At 34.9% G+C, this 21,097-nt stretch overlaps 1 pseudogene; it reads left to right on the forward strand.

The window, feature by feature from the left end:
• The first annotated feature begins 736 nt into the window (after nt 1-736).
• LOC106058602 (dynein axonemal heavy chain 6-like) overlaps nt 737-21,097 on the forward strand; it is an 89,057-nt pseudogene continuing 68,696 nt past the window's right edge.

Genomic DNA, 21,097 nt, shown 5'->3' on the forward strand with positions numbered 1-21,097 from the left:
TAATGGAAGTAATTATGTAATGGAAGTACTTATGTAATGGAAGTACTTATGTAATGGAAGTACTTATGTAATGGAAGTACTTATGTAATGGAAGTACTTATGTAATGGAAGTACTTATGTAATGGAAGTATTGTTGTAATGCAAGTATTTAGAAAATGGTGTTCGTTAAATAATGAGAATGAGGATAAAATTAAAAAGTCGTCTACTGAGAGTTTAGGCACCTGTTGTGCTCCTACACTTTTTCAAAAGCTTTTTTAAAAAAATACTTAGTAAAAATAATAATGTTTATATCTAAACGCATGCCATTTTTTACATGAAAGAAATAGAGAACTAGAAAATTTTTTGCCATTTTCCTTCTTTAAAAAAATAAATATACAAATATTCGTAAAAAAAATAAAATATTTTTGAGTTTATGGAGGGTAAGGCCCTGGGTTGACGCACTGCTGTAAATACGGAGCTGCATTTTTATATTACGAACACGCTACAAGCGGACACTTCTTAACCACGTCGGAATTGCCAACCGTAAGATTTAAAGTAGGCATATAGTCGTACTAATGAGAACAAAAAATATGAAAGAAATGTTAACAACTTAAAGTTTCTGACCCGTCGAAATTGATATGTTTGAATCTCTATTGTGGGGGTCCCTTTTGCTCTTGCGGAGTCCCCGGGTCAGTAGCCCCGCCTGCCATCTCTGAAATCCGCCAATGTGCATTGGAGAGCTTATATCCTTGCCACTTCCGGTCATAACAACTTTACAGAATCGGTAGGAGGAGTTCGTTAGCCTTGTCTGGCTAGGTAAAAGAAAATTGAACCTTTGCGGCTATATCCAAACATGGGAAAGGATTTGTGAGTCAACCCTAAAAAAAAAATAGGAGCTGATTACCCTTAGGCAGCATGCAGCATACAGTTCAACATTCTGGCAGAATGTGCGACGCCCCTTATCCCATATTGTATCGGCACTTGATGTTATTAGACACGTCAGCTACGTGGAGAGGGGGGGGGCTGATATGTGGGCGACATCGCTCCGAGTATAGCCAATGCCCAGGCTTTCATTTTATTATTTCTGACAGATGATCCACAGTCACTTTGCGACTGAAGGAGGCTATAATGTTTAGAGTACTGTATTAATATGTTATTGGGAAAAAAAGATACAAGAAAAAAAAAACAGCAAGAAAATGAATGATAGGGGCTTATCAAATCATTTGTATAATATTTTTTAGTTGAAAGCAGGTCTCTAAGCTTATTGACTTGGCGAGCTACACAAAATGTTAGAATCTCAAGGCGCGGGCCGAACAAAATTCCTTACACAATCTAAAATAATGAGGTTATTATGTAGAGCCTCCCCTTTATCACTCAGCGTATAAGACAATGTATTATGTATACAAGTAGGATAGTATATGTATGCATTTGAGATTTTTAAATATAGTACTCTGTTTTCTTATATTAATCAGACTGTCTTTTTAGTGATTATTCTAAAATAAAACACATTAAAATTGAAGTTAGCCTACATATATTTTTAAACAGTAGTTTTATTTTTATTTTTTTTTTCGGGGGGCGGGGGGGGGAGTCAGGCGTGACCTCCGTGACTGTCGAAGGCGCCTGGTCAGGAGTCAGCTGACCCGTGACGACTATTAATGGGTCGCAAAATTTGGTTATTAGGAGAATTGCGTTTTAAGACGTTTGACGAATAATAGCCTATATTGCATATTGCTGTATATTGTCTGTCCACTTGCTACGGTTGCAGAGGGGAAAATACAGTATGTATTAGACCAGTGATGCCCAAAGTACGGCCCGCGGGCCAGAACCGGCCCGCGACGTAGTTTCATCCGGCCCGCCGAAACGTCGGCACAAAAGTAGAAAATCAAATCCTCACCCCTTCAAAACTGTTAGGGCCTCCACTTTTTCTCTGAAGGATTGGTACCATGACCTTTAACGATTGTGCGTTTATGAGTTTATGAAATGGGAATCTACCGAGAAAAGTGAATGGATCTTTTTTTGTGGAACATGATAATTAGCCAGCATATTTGTTTTGTAAAGAAAGTCTGGCTTTTTCAAAAACAAGAACATATACAGCGGCATTTTAAAACAAATATGAAGGCCTTTTTGGTTTGAGCCGCGTATAAAAGATTGGTCAAACTACGCCTAGAGATTGGAGGGTCGATGGGAATATTAACCAAAAAGAGACAAGAAAATAAGTTGGTGGTAAAGGTAGCTACAATGTCGCTCACATTTTAAGTAGAGAAATGATCCCATTTTTAGACGCGTAAAAAATGATGACTTTAAATATCCCATTAATTAATACTAGATCCAATATTTTCAAATAGTTTTTGGAGAATTTGGATTTCATTATTTTACCTTTTATTGATGTGGCCCGCGACACGCGTGTCGAAAGTTAAAATGGCCCGCAGGTCGAATTCGGTTGAGCATCACTGTATTAGACCATAGCCAGTGGCAGTCTGTCATGGAAAAATAAATGTATGAAGTCATTATGAACATTAGTCCGTCTATCTCTGTCAGTTTTTTCTATGTTCGTGTGTAAAAAAAAAAGAGGTAATCGCGGAATAGAAGGAAATAAAACTTGGGTGTAACTGTGTATGGAAATTAATGGGAAAATAATGGTAATAATTGTTTCGATAACTTGAATACCGCATATGAAATATTATATGCAAGGTTAAGACATTCTTGTTTTGTTCCCAGACCATGGAGCCTATCATCTATAACTCTAAAAATTTGATTGACCGAGCATTGTCTGGGAGAGATGCCATTCTTGTGAAGTTCAACAAGTGTGCAGAGAAAGATGGCCAGACTTATTTGTCAGAAGCAAAGAATGTGTTTGAGAAAATGCAAGGTTGGACATTTGAAATACATTGTTTACTTTCCGTATATGTGCATTGTTTATTTGTGTTTATTTTTGTTGTTGATTAATATATGGATGTGTTTTTATACTTGGGAACTTTTACTTTACTTGGTTCGCCCATTTTCTAGTGTAATTGTTATGATTCTGAATGCAAACAAATGAATGCTTTCCCCCCAACAGAATCCAATGCTCCTAGATCCTAAAGCAGATCGGGAAGATGTCCGGCAATATTTGAATGACCTCTTAGAGCAAATGGAATCTGTGCAACAAAAGTCTAAGGCATTAAAAGATCGTCAAAAGGAGTTGAAGGTTCGTCCGAAGTTCTTTAAATGAGTGCAAAGTAGGTCATTTGTAAAGTAGTTCATGATGGTCGTAACAAGAGATGCGTGGATATCAGATTTCTAGTGTGCACCCTCCCCTCAAGAACTAGGTCATGACACCATTTCGCACAATCAAATGCGTCTTTTGGGAATGGCAACATCCAATGTTCCTTTTTTTTTGTTTGTTTTGTCAATTTTGCTCTTCATTTTTTTAAATTTCCATCCCGCCTCTTCGCTTGCACGCAAAAACTTAACAATAGTCTGCTAAAACTTCATTGATCTTGATGGCCAACATTTTTTTTTCTCTCCATTACTATATAATTTGTTTGTCCAGTAATTCGTTGTTCGTTTGCAGTCCATCAGTCTCTTCATTTATTTAATTAACCCACATAGCTAAAAAGATCATTTACGGTTTAGGTGGAGGTGATTAAACTGGACTATCTACATGAAGTCCAAACCGAACTTAAAATGAGAGATGTGATGTGGACATGTATCGATCAATGGGACAACATCGTACAAAGATGGACAGAGGTCAGAAAATTAAATATTTGTAGAAGATAAATACTCGTTTCGATGTTCACAAGTTTTGTTTTATTACAAAGATAGACCAACCTGTATGGTATGGCAGCAACCAGGGTTAGGCCTATAACTCGGATCTATAGTGATGACTTTCCGAAGCGCTAATCATACGACTATTAGTCAGCTATCCCAACCAGGCAGTTAATTAATTCTTCTCTAAATTTGAAAAACGATTATATTATTATTATTATTATAGCTTTTATAAAGTGCTACTTTCATGCTTATATACGCTATGGTCCAATCCCATTTGTGGACCAGTGGGGAGAGGGGGCATCTGTAGATGGTTTTCCGTGCTGTCGTTAGGCGCTCAGTAAACACAACTCTGCTCGAGTCAAGTGTCGAACCTCGAGCCCCCCCCCCCCCCCCCATAAATTAAAACAACAATTAATAAATAGTTTTTCATATTATCGCGTGAACTGCAGCGATGCAAAACAGCCAGTAGACACTCCAACTAAAGGATAATATTTTTTTAAGGAAATGTTTTGTTTTTTTAAGAATAGGAGATTGACCCTTTACAAAACAATTAGATCAATTATATATATATAAGTATACATATATAGTTCGTCCATCATGGTTCAATGATAACCACTTTTGTCTTCCAAGGGGCTGAGGGCTTTGCACTGGGGTTTTGTGCCTCCTCATGTGGCTTGTGAGACCTAAGTGAGCCTGGAATGTTCAGCTGTACACTGGGCAGGTTATTCCAGCTGGAGCTAGTGTCATTGGCCTTGCTTTTCTTCTCTGGCGTTTTTCTTCTGCCAGCGTTGTTCTGTTTTCCTCAGCAACCTGTGCGTCAGTTTTCATAGCGCGACGCCTTGATGCTCTGTCATGTGCCTCTATCTCCCATGTGGCTGGGTCTATGCTGAACGCCTTCAGAGAAGCTTTGAGGGTGTCCCTGTTCTTGGGAGCGCTTTCCTTCCCTTAATTGGCCATACAGTAGTCGTTTAGGAATGCGGCGGTCTTCCATTCTGCAGACGTGCCCTGACCATCCCAGCTGGGACTGCATCAGGATTGTGTGGATGCTTTGGTGAGCCGCTCTTCGAAGGACTTCAGTCAGTATCTGGTATCTTGTCTTTCCATTTGACATTCAGTATTTTTCGATAATGAAATCGACCTGCGCATTGCCAAGGCCAGACGGTCTAAAAATGTCTGGAACAGACGATGTACCACAACAAAGACAAGCTAGGGAGCTAGGGATCTATGGAGCTATCATCCTCACTACATTGCTTTATGCCTCAGAAACGTGGACAGTGTACAGAAAACATGCTAATAAGAAACTGAACCACTTCTACATGACATGTCTAAGAAAAATACTGATATGTCTAAGAGCAATTAGATATTCATTATCAGTTCACAGCTAACTTCACATCCACTTTCACCTATCCATTGGTCTGCTGAGGCACCACACAAGATCTGTCAACCTTCTTTCTCCATTTTTCTTTGTCATTTGTCTTTGATAGAATTTCATTCTGATGTTCTTTCTGAAAATATTGAAACCTGCCTTTTTACCTGCCTGGGTGGACCACTTCGGGTGTCGATTTTGTGTTTCCACACAAACTGTCTTTGTAACCTTGTTTTAAAAAGTTGCCATGATAATGTTCTCTCATTCAGTATTTGATCATTTTAATAGATGTAGCTCTAGCGACAAGCCGCTCTAGGTCTAGAACAAAAACAAAACCTTTACTTATGTGATACTCGATTTTATTTTTAATGTTGTAATAAATAATATTTGGCCTGCATCACAATCCGGCCATATTTATTCTTCCTTGAAGTCTAATCTATATATATCTAGATCTATATATAGAATCTGTCACAGATCGTAATATAAACAAGCATGGCGTCTGCTACACATGTTCAACATTTGTGCAGTTCTAGCTACGTTATCATTGAATGTGAGTGGCGATAGCAATATTTATAAAAACAACACCGAAAGTCTTAGTCAAAAAATTACACCCTCACAAGACTAGATCGATCATTAGTATCATAATTATGAAAAGCCTAGATTTTAGTCTCTGCCTCTCTAGAGTACTACTACTAGCTACATAGTTTAGTACATCTGAGTCTGAGTACTACTACTACTTGTACTAGTCTAGTAACTAGATCATAATATCATAATATCATATATAGATTTAGATATAGATCTAGATCTAACTAGAGTCTAGAGGACTAGACTCTACTGTCTAAGTGACGTCTACTTCTACTCTCTAGACTAGAGTAGAGTAGTCTTAAATCTAGGTCTAGAATACTCTAGAATCTTCTAGATCTAGTCAATCACCGACTCTAATGATCTAATCAGACTAAATTGACTAATCTAATCTGATCTTGTCTAGTCAGTCTAGTGACTCTAGTCTAGAGTCTAGATCTAGTCTCTAGTCTAGCCAGTCGATTGGCCAATTCCCTGCTTAGACCTAGGCTGGCTAGACCTAGATCTATTATATAATTAGTAAATTACACTATGACTATTATATTACCATTATTGTATTATACTAGAATCTAGTATTGCCTATTGGTAATTAGATCTACTATTTTAGTATTTATTAATTATTAGTCTAGATTATAGAAATACATTTCAATGAATTTCGTTGTTACTGACTCAACACTGATTGTAACATTTTGATGCAGTCAATCTAATGACTAATCATATGATCTATAATAACCTAGAATAGTGTAACATAATAGTATTATATGTACATTTGCACACTAGCGCGTCAGTACAAGCAAGCTTCTCATTATGGACTGTGAGTATGACAACCCAGACGATATGCTTATTGATTTGATTATTGGTGGAGTCATGCACCAAAAGGTACAATTAAGACTACTTGATCAGGGACAGAAGTTGACCCTTAGCAAGGCTATAGAAATTGGACAACAATACGAGATGTCGCAAAGCCAAGTGAAAATGTTTAGGGTCCAAGAAGTTCTAACAATCAAGAGACAGTCACACAATGTACTCAAGCAGAAGTCTAAAGACAACTCAGATAAATTATGTAGTAAATGCGGCAAGAACCACGAAAAGGGAAAATGTCCAGCAATAGGAACCACATGCAATTTCAGCAAAAAGAAAAACCACTGGTTTCAAATGTGCAGAGAAAGACGCAACGTCAATCTAGTAGAAGATGACAGTCACAGTGATGAAAATATTATACCTATTAGTACTGCAAGTAGCCAGTATAAAAAGGGTAATATTGAGAATATCAATGTCGTTGAAGACAAGTGGACTGTAAAACTAGTCGTGCATGGCAAGACATTAATTTTTCGTATCGACACTGGTGCAAGATGTAACATTCTTGTCAAGTTAGAGTTTGAAAAGCTCAAAGACAAAGTAAAACTTGCTTATTCAGCAAAGTCGCTCAAGTCTTACTCTAATCATGTTATTAAGACTTTAGGAGCAGTAGTGCTACCTTTGAAAAATAATATCCAAGAGGTGAAAGCAAGGTTTGAGGTAGTAGACTTTAGTCAAGAGAACATTTTGAGTGGTGACACAGCAGAATGTTTAGGACTACTACAACGGATTGACAGCATAGAATCCAAGGCAGAAGACGAGTTACAAAGAGAGTTTCCTGAAATGCTGAAAACAACTGGAACACTGCCAGGAGAATACAAGATTCAGTTACAGGAAAATGCTAAAGGAGTTATTCATCCACCACGTCGCTTAGCAGCATCTCTACGCAATAAAGTTGAGGAATGACAAAGTGAGAATATGTATTGATCCAAAAGATCTCAATAAAGCAATCAGACGGGAACATCACCCGATGAAAACTATTGAAGATGTGATCACTAATATTCCAGATTCGAAGATATTCTCAGTTCTCGATGCCAAGTCAGGGTTTATGCAAATAAAGCTTGAAAGAGAATCTTCATTTCTCACAACTTTCAACACACCTCTGGGAAGATATAGATGGTTACGATTACCTTTTGGTATTAAATCAGCACCAGAAATTTACCAAAGAATTATGGATGAAATGCTTCAAGGAATTGAAGGAGCATATGTCATCATAGACGACATTCTAGTAGCTGGTAGAGATGTTGAGCATCATGATCACATTTTGAAACAAGTCATGCAAAGAGCAACGAAGTACAATCTAAAGCTGAACTATGACAAGTGCAAGATAAGGCAAAACAGAGTACCTTATATGGGCCATATCTTGTCAGAGAAAGGTTTATAACCAGATCCAGCAAAGATAAAGGCAATTATTGACATGCCAGCTCCTCAAGACAAAGATGGAATCAGAAGATTTCTAGGTTTAATTCAGTACCTAGCAAAATTTATTCCTAATCTAAGTCAAGCAGATGCTCCAATACGAAAGCTTCTAAAAGATGATATAGAATTTCAATGGAATCATGAACAAAACAAGAGTTTCAAAGAATTGAAACATCTTTGTACAAACCCTCCAGTTTTAGCATATTATGATGTCAACAAGAATGTAGAGATAGAATGTGATGCAAGTAAAGATGGACTGGGAGCAGTATTACTCCAGGAAGGTCGTATAATTGCATACGCATCAAGAGCTCTCACAGATACAGAAACAAGATTTGCTCAAATTGAGAAGGAAATGCTCTCAATTGTGTATAGTACAAGCAAATTTCACTGCTACATATTTGGTAAAGAAGTAACAGTTTATAATGATCACAAACCTCTGGAGCAAATCTTCAAGAAACCTCTATTGTCAGCACCAATGAGAATACAGAAGATGCTAATAAGACTGCAGTGGTATGATCTGAAAGTCTGTAACAGAAAAGGCAAGGAAATGTTTATCTCCGATACACTTTCTCGTGCACATCTACCAAATACTGATACACAGACATGTGAATTTACAGATGATTCAGTGCATATGATCTCTGTAAGTGATTCGAAATACAGTGAAATTAAAGACTGTACAAGCAAGGAACTTTCAATGCTTCTGGAAGTAATTATGACTGGTTGGCCAGACACAAGAAGCGAGACTCCAATTGAAGTCAGGCCATATTGGGATTCAAGAGACCAGTTATCAACTTCGGATGGTATTATATACAAAGGTCTGAGAATAGTCATGCCACCAAGCTTACGTAAATACATGCTAAATCTGATTCACAAGTCTCACTTAGGAATAGTCAAGTGTAAGCAGCGAGCCAGAGAAGTCATGTATTGGCCAGGCATGAATGCAGACATTGAAGTGACAGTTAGGGATTGTAGCAGGTGTGCTGAACATCAGAATCAAAATGTGTCAGAACCGCTAATACCTACTAAGACACCAGATCTCAAGGTGGTGAAGAAACACTTTGACTCAAAGAAACAGTCTCAGAAACATTATTATGATAAGAGGAAAGTAGTTAAGAGTCATAATCCACTACAAAACGGAACGGCAGTCAGAATGCAACTTAATTCTAAGTGGAAACCAGGAACAGTAGTTTCGAAGCATTCTAAGCCTAGATCATATAATGTCAAAAGTGGAAATAAGGTCTACAGAAGAAACAGAAAACACATCAGAAAGTCTTCTGAGAAAGCAAACAGATTTGACAACAATTATGACTTTCCAGATGACATCTCAGAACAACCAGAACCACTAGATCTAGAGAGTCCAAGATTACAAACTACACTAGATTTTGAGCTGCCACTACACACTGCTTCTTCTAACACCGCTAGACCACATGAACCTTACGTAACACGCTCAGGCAGAATAGTTAACAAACCCAAGAGACTTGATTTGTGATGAACTGAATTAACTTTTTAGTTGACTAGTTTGTTAGTTATTCTGATAAATAGATTTTCTGAATTAAAGAAGAGAGATGTAACATAATAGTATTATATGTACATTTGCACACTAGCGCGTCAGTGCAACACCGCTTGTGTTTACGTAATAAATGGAGTTCCTAATATGTCTTCCCTCTTAAACACTAGTTTGTTATTTGTGTAATACAAATATTCTACAAATAGAACTTTAGATGTAGTACAACTAGTACTATATCTACTACAAGACAATCTAACTAATAAACTAGAGCCCTTTCATGGCTCCTGGCCTATCAAACTTATACAGTTTTATACAGCCCTATCATAACTCCAGGCACATCTAATACAGCCCTATCATGGCTCGCATTACGGCCAATCTAACTGTATTAGTGTTATTTAATTAATACAGCTCTATTTTCACTCCAGGCCTGTTTAACTAATACAGCACTTTTCATGGGCTTATTTATATAATAATTTGACTCCAGGCCTATCTACCTAATACAACACTATTTCAGCTACATGCCTACTCCAGGTTTATCTACTGGTCATATTTAAATCTCAAATAAGTTAAATATGGGAGAGCAATGGAATGGAGTAGCACAGTTATTTCTCTCTCTCTCTCTCTCTCTCTCTATATATATATATATATATATATATATATATCTTCCCTATAACATGCACATACGCCTACACAATAAACTGACTTTTGACCAGACTTTAGAAAACATTTTAAGTTCATTGATAACATGTGGAGCAGCTGTTCAACTATTCAAAGTCACAAGGATAGATATTAACGAGTGGCAGATGCAGTGTCTTTCATTTATCAGATGTCCTTGTAAAGATAATTCTGTTTCAAATGAAAATTAGGAAAGCTGTGTAAAAACAAAACCATTGTATTGTTAAATAAAAAGATTTACTACTACATATAGGAAACCCTTAATGTGAAAAGGGTAATCTATAAAATGAATGTCTGCATATGACTGTTAAGAATCTAAGCACTTCACTGTTAGGTGCACTGTCCCAATGTTTCCCTTGTTTATTTAAATAATAATAATAATTGTAAGCCCTAATATTTTTTACATTAAGTTTTTAAGTTTTATATATATCTAGGTTTAGCACCAAGTCATTGCTTGCATTTATTGAAATCATTATATTAGACATGCATATTGCAAATATTGCTGTAGTTTATAAGATTTTAAACACAAAAAAAAACAAGATTAAATAAAAAAATATATATATATTTGCAATAAAACAATAAAAAACTTTTAGAATTGTGTATTAATTATTCCTTTGGTTGTGTGTGCTACCAGGTTCCATTCATGAACTTGGAACCAGAGGAGGTGACCTCCACCACTATGAAATACCTGAAGACGGTTCAGATGCTAGAGAAAGGTCTACCACCCAATGATGTGGTCAGCATGTTGAAGAAGAAAGTTAAACTTATGAAACAGAGAGTAGGTGTTAGTTTTCTGTTTATTAGAGGCGTAATTCCTCAATTAGGTTTGCTTCATTTAGATTTTTTAATTAACACATAAAATATTTTTGTCATGATACATTTAGATGTGAAGTTTTTAGCTCTGTTACACTAGATTTCGAGTATACGTTTGGATGTTTCCTTTGTTGTTATCACAATATAAATTGTTTTAGAGTGTGTCTCAGTAGCATTTCAGTACGAAGTAAGGTTATTGTTGGCAGCTTGAGATTTTCAATGGTTTCATTGTCATGGCATGTTATTGGGTTTGGTAGGTCTTGGTGGCACCCATCTCTTCTCCCAAAACCAATTATTTCTTGAGGCTTTCTCCAGACAATGGAAAGTATTACATGACTAATCCACTCATCCCTTGTTTAAGGTTGATGCTGGTTTTGATCTCCCCTTGGTATTTGATTTTCCTTTAGCCTGCCATATCTGGGGGGCATTCTTCTAGTAGAAAAAAATTTCAGTAATGCCATATGAAGTTCGTAAATAGTTCAGAATACTTACACAATTCGGGAAAAGAGAGGTGCAGGAGGAAGCGTCTTAATATCTATTGCAGACATAATTAAATAATTACATTCTACCCATACCCATGTGTCAATCTAGTCATGTAGACCAATACCCATGTGTCAATCTAGTCATGTAGACCAATACCCATGTGTCAATCTAGTCATGTAGACCAATACCCATGTGTCAATCTAGTCATGTAGACCAAATCTGACCAATACCCATGTGTCAATCTAGTCATGTAGACCAATACCCATGTGTCAATCTAGTCATGTAGACCAATACCCATGTGTCAATCTAGTCATGTAGACCAATACCCATGTGTCAATCTAGTCATGTAGACCAATACCCATGTGTCAATCTAGTCATGTAGACCAATGCCCATGTGTCAATCTAGTCATGTAGACCAATACCCATGTGTCAATCTAGTCATGTAGACCAATGCCCATGTGTCAATCTAGTCATGTAGACCAATACCCATGTGTCAATCTAGTCATGTAGACCTACATTTAGGAAGTTGTAGGACACATTCAAGCAGTCTTATAAATTTCACACATATTTGAGTTATTTAATTGGTCTATTAAAATTAAACATTGAAAATATAAAGTAAACAGTTGACTAAATGTGAATAGTTTAATATTAAGAAAGGGCGGAAGTTGATAGAACATATAGAATCAGAGAGTGATTGCAGGCTAGTGTAAGGTACAAAACAATGAAATTTAAATGCAAATTTCTTTTTGATAAGACTTCCAAAATTTGAACAGCACAATTAAAATTTAAAGTTTTTTTTTCTTCTCATTATAAAAGTGGTGTGTTAACTAGACTGTTGGTAAATTATACAATTCTTGAATTCATTTTATTCTTACTCTTAACAAATGGTCGAGCAAAAACTTTTGTTATTGCATGTACTCACAGCTTCAGGTAATAACTGACATGAGAAACCCACATCTTAAAAAGTTTTTGTTATTGCATGTACTCACAGCTTCAGGTAATAACTGACATGAGAAACCCACATCTTAAAAAGTTTTTGTTATTGCATGTACTCACAGCATCAGGTAGTAACTGACATGAGAAACCCACATCTTAAAAAGTTTTTGTTATTGCATGTACTCACAGCTTCAGGTAATAACTGACATGAGAAACCCACATCTTAAAAAAAGGCACTGGGACTTGATCCAGGAAGCATTGAATTATAAATTTATTAAAGATGAGCCTCTAACACTTGGCCTGTTGATTGAGATTGATGCATTTGACAAGTCTGAAGAAATGATGGAGATAGCTGGCATGGCGTCCTCACAGGCAGCTCTGGAAGCCATTCTAAAAAAAGTAATTTAACACTAGTATTATAGATCTACCATTGTTTTGCATTTTTTTAGACAATTCATTATTAAGATGAAAATTATCTTAGATTTGTAAGAGTTTTACATTTAGTCCAAATTCTAATCATGATTGTTGACTACTTCATAATTCTTATAGTAGGCTAATGAATGCATCTTGATACTATTTTTAAAGCACCTTTGACAACCTTATTTTAACCACCCTTATTGACTTTTTTAAAAACCAACTTTGGTGACTTTGGTGATACATCTTTTGGAGACCTTACTTTAACAAACACACTCTATTTTAAAGTTAGTGACTATGGTATTGATTAGTGTCACATCATTGTTTTATAGCTATTGTGACATGCACTAGTCAGGAATCACTAATTAAATATGATTTATAGTGTTTATTATTTTTCAAGTCTGAAACAAGGGTCCACAGTTGAATGGTGGGTAATAAGTCTCGTTCTGAGAGTTGACCACATGGTCAGAAATCATTAGACGCCATGGACTAGGAAAGAAGATAGATGTTATAAGTATTCGAGGAATTCTATTGGACTACATTATCAGGTTATGTGAAGTATTACATGTGATTTCTTGATGGCTAAAATTGCCAGTATATTATGAACTGTTGTTTTATTTTAATAAATGTATATCTGTTAAGTCGACTTGAATCAGTGAATTTTAATACATGTTGTGTTGTGCTAATGTAAGTAAATATACCTGACGACATGTAGAATAATACATTGAAAAAGATAAATTTACAATTAGTAATTCATTGTTTTGGTAAATTCCACTTAAAACAATAGGAAACTTATGTCTCAATATCTTGCTCAGGTGGTGGATGCCTGGAAGCATGTGGAGTTCCCTGTACTGCCTTACAAAGATCAGAAAGATGTCTATATAATTGGGAGCACAGATGAGATTCAACAACTGTTAGATGATAGTAACATTAACATCCAGACCATTCAGTCATCAAGACATGTAGGTCCCATTAAAACCAAAGTGGAAGAATGGGCAGCTAGTCTCAGTTTATTTAATAAGACTTTGGTAAGTAGTTAGAAGTTTAGAATGTACACTTTGGTTTCTTATAGTTATAATGTTTTTTGTTTGGTGTAATGCCATGTTTGATGCCTCTGTATATTTTTGGTTTTCCAGTTGATATTCAGAGGCCATGGTGGCTGATTGGTGAAACACTTGGCTTCTAAACCAAGAGGTCTCTGGTTCAAATCTTGGTGAAGACTGGGAATTTGAATTATGTATGAAGCTCCAGAGTCCACCCAACTCTAACTCATTCGTTGAGAAATGTAAAGAGAGTTGTTTGTTGTGCTGGTGACATGACACCCTCATTAAGTACTGAACAGAGAAACTGATGAACTTTATATCATCTGCTCTATAGATTGCAAGATCTGAAAGATCAATGTGTACACTTCCGTTAATCTAACTCAATGTTTTCCAAACATTTTCATAAATGGACACTTTTACATTCTGAGTATTTAGAGGAACACTTTGCTTATTTTTTAAGAGAGGTTAGAGTTAGGCCTACTAGTTAATTATTCCAGTAGTTCATGGACCACCTATTCAGACCGCGTAGAACACAGTTGGGAAACACTGATATAACTCATCAATCCCGTCCTTTTTTTTTGAATTGCTTTCCAACTATGTTATTGTTATTTTTATACCTTCTTACATACAATTTATATCCTGTTTATTTTCTTTAAAATATTAAGGTCCTATTTTTTTTCAATTGCTTTTCGTCTATTTCAACACCTCTTATCTCCGTTAGAGAGGCGTGTGCTGACGTGTGGGCAGCCCAGCACTCACAAATTTACCGCCCAGGCTTTCCCCCAGCTATGGAGAGGTCACTCCATCTCTGACAGTAATGTCTTTGAAAAATCAAGGATTGGCCTCTTTAGTCACACAAGAAGTTGCAAATGGAAAAGATCGTTTCTCGAGACGTAAAATGCCACAGACCTCCATTACAGTTTAAATCCATTTATCTGACTTTTATTCTATCAAACTTTTTGCTACCCCATTTTATCCTAATTCATTATACTACTATCCTAGATCCTTGTTCCATGGATTGCAGTTTCTTTCCCCTGTCTTTAATTGTGCCATCTCATTATGAAATAGATTTATTTTCCAGGAATCATGGATCAACTGTCAGAGGACATGGCTATATTTAGAATCAATTTTTAGTGCCCCTGATATTCAGAGGCAGCTTCCAGTGGAGGCCAAACTGTTTGTTGAAGTTGACAGATCTTACAAGGAAATTATGAGGAGAGTAAAGAAAACTCCTCTAGCTATATGTAATGGAACACAGCCAGGTTTGTTTTCAGTTCAATTTGTACTTCTTAGCCCTACACAATAAATATTTATTTCATTGATATAATCAAAGCTATGGTAATATTTACATTGTATATATATATTACTGATTATGATTATGGCTCTTAATCTTCAAGTTCATTAGTGTAGTGCAACCATTTAAATTGTAGAGCAAGTATCAAAATGTAGGAACAGGGTTTGAGAAATGTTTGTTTGTTTGTCTGTTGTCTGATTCTATTGAAGGTGTCAAAATGTCATTACATTTTTTTTTTTTCTATTTCAGTAACTTTAGGAAGTATTTGAACAAAACATTAACAAATATTTAAATGAAACATTTCTGCATTAAAAGTAATGACATCTTTACAGGTCTCTGGGAAACATTTGAATATAACAATGAATTATTGGATAAAATTCTGAAATGTCTTGAAGCCTACCTGGAAACAAAGCGTGTTACATTTCCAAGGCAAGATTTAAGCTTAGCTATAGACAGAAATTATTGTTAAGCTTTAGGTTAGATTACATGCACTAATATTATCAATGACTTGGTTAATGCTCTAATTAACATAACCTAACGCTAACATGAATGATTAAGTTAACACATAGGTACAAACTGTACACTAAAATCTTTATTTAAAGAAATGTCTCTTCTTTATGTCAAGAAATTTTCTTCAAAAAAACAATTACTTAGCTTAAGATTTATTTTAGAGTATTCACAAGCAATTTAAATTTTGAATCTTTTTTCCCAAATAGAATGCTTCCTTTGTTTTATAATTTAAATAATTTTTTGGTCCAATTTTCTCATTTAAACAAAATTTAGAAAATGCAGAATATTAAAAAAAACAACACCTTTGGGAGCTTTGTGAGTTACCTATAGATGTAATAGCTAAGAAAGTGAGCTAGTGTTTTTTTTTTAGAAGAGATTAGATTGTATTTTTGTCCATATAATATTTGTAGACGGCATAAATTTCTGTCTCTTCTAAGGTTCTACTTTCTCTCCAATGATGAACTACTTGAGATACTTGCACAGACTCGAAACCCATTGGCTGTGCAACCACATTTACGTAAATGTTTTGATGCTATACACAGACTAGAGTTTACTGTGGTTGAGGGACTTCCACCTGGTATATTTATAGTAGCTTAATAGTGTCTTCATATTTTCCAACTTGAAAAAGCTTGAAAAAAATACAAGTAAGTTATATAATTTATTTTTTAATTGCAGAGGAGGAGATTCAATTTACAAATGACATATTAAGCATGATATCACCAGAAGGAGAGAAAATTGGATTGGGCAAAGTAAGTAGCTTCTTTTTTTTTTGTTTAGGATTTTATGGCTTAGGAATTACACATACTTTTTATTAAAACATAGATCTGTTACAGAAACTGATTAGCTTTATATTTAATAATGTGGCCAAAGACAGGTGCAGAAGACAAAAAGAAAACTTAAATAAACCCAGGCTTTGTCTGCATTAGATTTGGCAAAATATGCAGGTCAATATTGGGTTTGCAAAGTCATGAGAACCACTGTGTTCACCCTGAATCTTCAGAATCAAAGACATTGCCATTAAATACATTTTATTATGGACTCTGTAAAGAACTACTTAACAAAAAATTGAGAGTTATGTTTTGTCATTGTAAAATGTAATGTGATTGTGACCTTAAACATTATATTTTCTTTCTACTAAATGCAACTATAGGCCTACTAATATTGGTATTAGGGACAATAACAATGAGAATAAATTGAGGTTGTGGCTTCAAAATCAAACTTTGTCAATGACTCAACAAAGCAGAGTCTAACGAAAAGAAGAAATGTTTACCCCAAATTATGGAAATAGTCTACATTATGGAACAAATCTTTTTTTTTTTACCTACAATTCATTTTTTTTTATAGGGCTTGAAGGCAAGAGGTAATGTCGAAGATTGGCTTGGAAAAGTGGAAGAAGCCATGTTTGCCAGCATACGACGATTGTGCAAAAAGTCAATCATAGACTATGAGACAATGTCATTTCTTTCTTGGATTATGTCTAATGCTTCACAAGTAAGTAAATAACTTTTGTATGTCATTTTATTTGGTGTTAGCTTGAGAAAAGTATTAGAATTTCTCCATTCAATTAGTTTGAATGCAGAAATGATGGGTACTATTACTATTCTTTTGAAAACAATTTTTTTTATTATGTCTATATAATAGAATGCCCTTTTTTTAATCTATGCTATAAAATAAGATATTTTTTAGGTTTCACAGCTTTGTCTAGTTTATCAAGAGAAGTTCAACATTTTTTAACTTGACAGTTAGTTACACTACCATTAAAGACACCTTTGTTCTGTCTCTGCCATGCTGCAGGAATTTAAGTTTAGGCTTTAACTAATAATCTTCATTTTGGAAAAAATGTCTGATACATTTAAAACAAATCAAAAGCAGTTGGACAAAATTGGTGTGATGTTTGGCTGAGAGGCCAAAACCACTGAGCTATGGCTTGGCCACCAATCAATGGGGACTCAAGTTTGAATCTGGACTTAAGCAGAGCTATGTTTGCTGAGTGCATAAAAGCAGGAGGGAAACTTGTTTCTATGCCCCCCCCCCCCTCTCCACTGGTCCACAAAAGAGATTGGACCATAGTACATTGAGCATGCAATAAACATGAAAGCAATAACAAAAAGTATTGATTCTCAGAAAAATCTTTGACATAAAGGACAAATTATAAACTAGGAGGGCTAATTATAAATTAATAGGACACTAGATGTTGGTACATTAAATAATAGAGTACAAAGACACATAATTAACTATTTGGACAAATAATCGACTGTTAGAACAAATTTAATTTGTGAAATTATAAACACGTAGAAGAATATAGGTACTAGCAATTCAAATTATAGAAAAGCAGAATAAATGTTTCATTATTTGGACAAGCTATTAGGTGACTGGGCTAAGTTATAAGTTATTAGGACAAGCTATTAAGTGACTGGGCTAAGTTATAAGTTATTAGGACAAGCTATTAGATGACTGGGCTAAGTTATAAGTTATTAGGACGAGCTATTAGTTGACTGTGCTAAGTTATAAGTTATTAGGACAAGCTATTAGGCGACTGGGCTAAGTTATAAGACTGTCAAGAAAAGAACAAACAAAGACAAGTAAGATAATTAATCTCATATTGACCTCAGACTTTTGTATATAACAGAGCTAACCCATTTTAGTATTGCTCTTAATTGAATATCAAATTTGTATTTAGGTTGTTCTAACTATATGTCAAATGATGTGGACCCGTGATGTCACAGCTATTCTTAGAGACTCTCGAACAGTAATCAGGGGAATGAGGGACTTTGAACAAAGAAGCTTTACAGTAAAAAATTTTTATTTGATTTTATATTTCACAAAACTTATCTTTTCTACCATTATGTATCAGCATTTAAAATGTATCAGTAATTTCAAAGTGACTTTCTATCAATCTATCAACAGGAGTTAAATCTTCTAGCTGGGGCAGTGAGAGGAGAACTTCCTAAACTGGCTCGAGCTACACTCTGCGCTCTTATTACAATCAATGTTCATGCACGGGACATAATTTCAGAAATGGTGAAAAAACAGGTCAGACATTTTAGACATTAAACTTTTTAATCTTCCTAATATAATTAAATTCCATTTGATGGCTTAATCACATTGTTTGACATCATTCATAAATGCATATTGCTTCATTCAACAAAGACCAAGAACAATTCTTAAAAGATGACTTGTGAAATGTGCATTAATGCGCTGCTTCACATGCAGCCCTGAGATGACCAAAAGCTTTAAAATCTTGTTAAAAATAGTATGCCTGTGAATAAATCAAAGCTTTACAAATTTAATCAGTCAAATGGAATTTTGAAATGGTAATCCATTGTAAAAATGACAAAATCATGAATGTCCCAAATGTGGTTAATTATAATAATAATAATAATAATCTTTATTATCCGTATGGAAATTTGTCTTACAATTTGTGCATTACACCAAACAAAAAACATTATAACTATAAGAAACCAAAATGTTCATTCACACCAGACTCACTCATAATTTACATGTGACAAAGTTTATACCAGATTGTTCTTATTTAATGATTTGATTGCCAGCACTCAAGACTTAATAGTAAAAAAAAACAACATTTAAATAAATACAAAATCTTCTATTTAAAAAGAAAGAAAAGAAAAATCACAAGATACAGTTTCATTCTTTCTCTTTTACAAACTGTGTTTTGGGGAAAAAAAATTGTTTTTAAAAAGAAAGAATAGTTTTGGTTATGGTGTAACTATAGGACTCATTTTAGTCATTTTAGGTCCATGTCATTATCATCTGAATGTAAATAAAAAATCTTTCTGGGTTCAGTATAATGCTAGGAACAAAAAACAAAAATATTTTTCTCTCTGTATGTGAATAGCAACATTGCTTGTGCATTGGAAACATTTACAATCTACAGGAGATATATCTTATAAATATGTCTAGTTGTAAGTTGTAGCTGCTGGCAGTTTTAAAATCTCTTTAGCCAAGTTTTTTTTGGTGTGGCATTTCTTTTGATCTACTAAGTCTTTGCGAATTCAGTCTGTGTCTTATTCCATTTCAATCTCCTTGGGATTCTTTCATTTGTTTGTTAAATGAGGAAACTACAAAACTTGTGTTAACAGGTATCAGAACTTTTAAGTTTTGACTGGCAAAAACAACTCAGATATTATTGGAATATGGAAGTGGACAACTGTGTTGTCTGCATGTCAATAGCTGTCTACACCTATGGCTATGAGTACCTTGGAGCCTGTCCTAGACTAGTGATTACACCTCTGACTGTAAGTTTATTGATATGGGTATCGTTGGACTATTTATATTTTTCCAAGTGACAGGCATATTGGTTTGATCAATTGATAGGATAAAACATTTGAATTAATGTCAGGATAAAACATTTGAATAATATGACATGACCTGACTTATTTTCAGAACATGCCTAGCTGACTATTTGAGGATTCAAGTGGATATTTCTATTGAATTAAAAAGATAAAATATTTGAATAGCTAAGTTGACATATCTATTACATCAATGATTATTAACTGGGCAAACACGTTTAACAAATTTACTGAACACAACAGAATTAATTGCTAATAAATTTTTTAGTTTTAAACTTAATAGCAATGCTTTTAGTTTAAAAAAAAAACAGCTACCACTTTTGTGTAGATCCCTACTTTTAAATTGTAAATTCTCAGTTGCTTAACTAGCCTGAAGATTTTATGATTAACATATTAGTACCTTATTCATTAGTAATCTAGTAGAATGGGAGCTCAAAGTCTGCAAGTGATGCCAGATATTACTTTTTGACAAATAGTTACAATCACAATCATTGAGACATTGACAAAATTCTTTTTCCCTCCTAGAAGGATAAGTATCATCTTTCTAGTTAATGCATTAAAACAGCAACCATCTCTATCTTTAGTTTTCTATTCATGCCACATTGCTCATTCATAGGACAGATGCTATCTCTGCCTTATGGGAGCCCTACAACTTGATCTAGGTGGAGCACCTGCAGGTCCAGCTGGTACTGGAAAGACTGAAACAACTAAAGATTTGGCTAAAGCTTTGGCTATATGGTGTGTAGTGTTTAATTGTTCAGACAGCTTGGATTATAAGGTGATTAGGACCTTAAATATAATTATGTTTCTTTTATAAAGACTTTATTTGAATTAGTGAATATTGAATATTTAGTTCAAATTGTTCATTGACTTATTATTATTATTATTATAGCTTTTATATAGCGCTACTTTCATGCTTATAGCATGCTCAGAGCGCTTTTGGTCCAATCTCATTTGTGGGGGGAGGGGGTATCTAGGAGTTGGTTTTCCGTGCTGCCTTTAGGCAGAGACACCATGGCTGAGGGGCAGACAAACCATAGCTAAATGGTATAATGAGGCTTACTTTCATTGAAAAACACCATGGCTAATGGCTTACATATTGTTGTGACTGATGAGACTGGGTGACATAAACACTACAGAACTGAATGACATAAGACT

The sequence above is a fragment of the Biomphalaria glabrata genome, chromosome 12 (assembly GCF_947242115.1).
Source record: "Biomphalaria glabrata chromosome 12, xgBioGlab47.1, whole genome shotgun sequence".
NCBI classification, from domain to species: domain Eukaryota; kingdom Metazoa; phylum Mollusca; class Gastropoda; family Planorbidae; genus Biomphalaria; species Biomphalaria glabrata.